Genomic DNA, 4,415 nt, shown 5'->3' on the forward strand with positions numbered 1-4,415 from the left:
TAGCCACTGAACCACATCCATCCATCTTACCTAAATAGTCACCCTTTTCTTGTTCGTTTTTCGAATTATGCTAGTGGAGACTAATTCCTTCCGGCTAATGAAGATACTACTCCAGTCTTCCCATTCATTCCTAGTGGATTCTTCTTCTTCCTAAGAATTGAACGAACCAATGTTCACTTATACGAGAGTGAGGAAGACATTTCCAACAATCAACTTCCCACTTTTGATGTCCCATTTGATGATTCTGCTAGTTTAGAAACTAAGGAGAAGGACAGGGGTTGTTAGGTCAGAAAAGCGATAACTATCAATTCTCCCCAAGTAGGATTTGAACCTACGACCAGTCAATTAATAGTCGACCGCTCTACCACTGAGCTACTGAGGAACAACAGACTTAAGGAAGCTGACTCTCATTCTTTGGACCAACCTATGACCGAACAAAAATGTGTTCGTCACTTTGATTTTTCACATACACCGAGAGAAAAGGTGACGATAGCCCCTGTAGCACCCCCCTCCTCCCAAAAGACAAAGAGTTGGCTTTGCCTCCTCTGAAATCCCAAAGATCGTGCCTTTTTAGCCAGTGTTCATGCGAAACCTAAAACCTTTTCAGAAGTTATGGGCCAGCCCTGATGGCAACAAGCAATGACTGAGGAACTTTAAGCCTTAGAGAAAAATGGCACTTGGGATCTAATTCCGCTTACCGCAAGCCATTGGAAGCAAGTGGGTGTTCAAAGTGAAATAAAGGGTCGATGGCTCAGTTTCAAGATACAAAGCTTGTCTTGTTGCCAAAAGTTTTTCTTAAGAATTTTGCATTGACTATGAAGAGACCTTGAGTCCTGTTGCTAAGTACACCATAGTTCGACTTCTACTTGCCATTGTAGCTATCATTGACCATTATATCAACATGAAGAATGCATTCCTTCATGGAGACTTGCATTGCAGGAATAGGTTTATATGCAGTTACCTCCTTCCCTCTTCAAGCAAATCTAACAACATATGCAAGCTACAGAAGGCCGGACTAAAGCAAGCGCCATGAGCTTGCTTTGAAAAATGGAGTAGTGCTGTTGAGAAAATGGGATTAAGGCAAGGCGGAAAGTATAGCCTTCGAAGCTAAGGCCCTTGCCAGAACCAACCCTTCCAGTGATAGTGAGAGTGTAGCTACCGTAGACTGAAGGTAATGTAGTGGTGTGGATGGATACCAAAGCCAAGCTATATACAGAGCCGATACGAAGCGAGGAGGGGGACGAGACTTATTATGAAAGCCATAAATACAGATCAGGGTACAAGAGAGTTAATATAAGTTTGCTCAAGGCCTCAATGTGGGGCCTAGAGGACGGCCCCTTTCCCGAAGGGCTGCCCTCCTACAGCTCCTTCTATCAAGGTATCTCCTTCTGTATAATGACTACATGGGTAACTAGCCCTTTGGAAAGACCAAAGGGACTCTCACAAGAGAACTATGACTACTTGAACTTCTAATCCATTACATTCTCGTGAATGGATCATTTCCTCCCTTGCTTCGCTCTCCCCCGAGGGCCTCGGGTAACATTCTACTAGGCTTTAGTAGGCTCTAGCTTAAGGGAGCATTAGCGACCATTGCTTAAGTTATTTGTTGTTCTTTACTATTAGACCTATGACATGATAGTAAGCTAATGGCATAACATGCTAGTGATGCTCCTGACATGAAGTAAGCAACTGTAATTTGCTTCATTAATAGGCTTGCGTTTCAACTTTGATTGTTATGGACTGGTATCGATGATCGAGTCCTAGACAAGCAGACCTAATTTTAACAGCCGGCACAGTAACAATGAAAAGGGCTCCTTCTAGAGTGAGATTATATGAGCAAATGCCTGAACCAAAATATATCATTGCTATGGGAGCTTGTACTATTACAGGAGGGATGTTCAGTATCGATTCTTATAGTACTGTTCGGGGAGTCGATAAGCTAATTCCTGTGGATGTCTATTTGTCGGGCTACCACCTAAACTAGAGCCAGTTATAGATGCTATAACGAAACTTCGTAAGAAAGTCTCTCGAGAAATCTCTGAAGTAGAATTGGGTCTCAATAGGAAAATCGATATTTTACTACCAATCACAAGTTTCATGTTGGACGCAGTACTCATACTGGAAATTACAATAAAGGATGACTCCCCCAGAGATATCTTCTGAAACATTTTTCAAATACAAAAGTTCAGTATCTTCCCACAAATTAGTGAATTAGGCAGGGTGTTTTTGTGTAGAATAATAAACAAGGGGTCAATCTTCATAAATTTCATCATAAATGTGAAATACTCATAAAAATGTGGGAGAGATCAAGAAGATGTAAGGTCATTCATCTGCTTGGCTAGTCAAGCATGAGCTAATTCATAGATCCTTGGGCTTTGATTACCAAGGAATAGAGACTTTACAAATAAAGCTCAAGGATTGGTACTCCATTGTGGTCATTTCATATGTATATGGTTACAATTATCTACGTTCCCAGTGTGCCTATGATGTAGCGCTAGGCGGATTCGTCTTACGAAAATAGAGTATGGTGTGGATCAACCCGAAGAGGTATGCATAAAAGTCTTTACCCCAAGGAGGAATCCTAGAATCCAGTCTGTTTTCTGGATTTGGAAATGTCCTGATTTTCAAGAACGGGAATCGTCATGATATGTTGGGAATCTCTTATGAGAATCATCCATGACCGAAACGTATCTTGATGCCTGAAAGTAGGATAGGCTGGCCTCTATGTAAGGATTATATTGCCCCCACCCAATTTCTATGAAATACAAGATGCTCATTGAATGATAAGAAATTAATCTTCAGTTCTACGACTCCAGATATTTGATGGAGTCTTTTTACGTTCTGTTCTAGATGAAAACAGAGTATCTGGACTCTCATTCGTATTATGGATGGGCTAATAAAGGGGCTTCATTGATATTCCCCAATTTGGAAGATATCTATTTTGGATGAGTAGAGCTAATAAGATGAATAAATCAAAAAGAGTTCTGCACCATGAACTTTGTACTATGCACATCACTTAGATGGGCCCCAGCTTAGTATGGGACACTTCCATCAGCGGGTGGGTTAGCATCTATAGTTCCCTTCATCAAGGGAGGTTAAGCCGGTCCCGAGGCGGCTTCCTCTCCATTCATTTTATACTCGGCTAGAGCAGCAAGAGGGGTCGATGGCCAACTGGAGACTTCTTCATTCAATCCGACATCGGTGGAAAAGAAAAGTAGGTCATCAGATGGATGGGATGGATCTCTTTTAGGGTGGTGGGTCGATAGCTTTCGGAGTAGGAAATTGCATCGTAAGTGTGTAGGTCATATAGGTTTCGAGGAGGGGAACGATATCCGATTCTGAATACTACTCCTTCTTTACTAGGTTCAGATCTTTACTCAACTTATAATGTGGAGGGGGCATCAATCCTATAAATGGGGAGTTTAGGAGACGAAATAAAGGCTAATCTGGAAATCGATCTTGATGTCGCCTCGTTCCCTCAACTGCTTCATTAACAGGTGATCAATCTATCGAATCCTCCTTCCCCAACCTTTCTGCTGGACTATTCATTGGATTGGTCTACCCGGTGCCCTATCGGGGCGGTGGAAGGCTGGTTAAGAATCATGTCCTATTCAACTCGATCGGAGCAAACTAAACGGGAGATAGAGGAGTACTGCTGGCTAGGATCGGATAGCTCTCTTGATCCGATCAATGGAAAGGATGGTCCATAACCCCTCTCACTCGATTGGAAGGAGGGGGAACATGCCACTCGATGTCCAACATATACTTCTATCGGATAGATATCCCACTCCCATTCCCTCTCCTTCTTTCCTTCGTCGGCCCGACATTTCAATAGGCGATTAAATCCCTGTTCGCTTTCTTTGTTCGCTCTCTGAGGCCAGTAGGGGCGGTGGATGGATCAACCCCTCTCGGGCAAGGGGGATGGATGGATTAAAAGGCTGGTGCGTACGTTCACATGGCTTTTTATCTCACGACCCGACGAGTTCAAGAGGGAGATCGATCAAAAACGATGACTGAACCTTTAATGCTTTTTATTCCTTCCCAACGACTGATTAATGCCCAACCTTTCTAGCTTCCCCATTTCTTGCCACCATAGACGAGACTCCCGATTCCGCGTATCCTCGGCTAGTTGAGGGGAGGGAATCACGGAGAAGCGTTCAAGCCATAGTAGTAGATGAAATAAACTCTTTGGTGTCGGGCCCAACACTGTAGTAATAAGAAATGCTCCACTGGCCAGGCATATCCATTCGTAGTAAGCAATTCACGAGGAGGGACAGCATGCATGCATGCATCTAAGTATTGATCTAGAAATGGTCGGTCAATTTGCTGCAATCGCTCACACCCCCTGCTCTGGGGAGCATAAATATCCTCCTTTCCCTTATAGAGGAAGACATCAATTCTCAGAAATAAGGGAA

General features: G+C 43.1%; 1 non-coding gene across 1 annotated transcript; it reads right to left on the minus strand.

Moving 5' to 3' along the window:
• Window positions 1–310: 310 nt before the first annotated feature.
• Window positions 311–382, minus strand: TRNAN-AUU (transfer RNA asparagine (anticodon AUU)). The gene has a single exon. It is a non-coding gene; the product is annotated as a tRNA-Asn (tRNA).
• Between the last annotated feature and the right edge of the window lie 4,033 nt (window positions 383–4,415).

The sequence above is a fragment of the Magnolia sinica genome, chromosome 11, assembly GCF_029962835.1.
Source record: "Magnolia sinica isolate HGM2019 chromosome 11, MsV1, whole genome shotgun sequence".
Classification (NCBI taxonomy): Eukaryota; Viridiplantae; Streptophyta; class Magnoliopsida; order Magnoliales; family Magnoliaceae; genus Magnolia; species Magnolia sinica.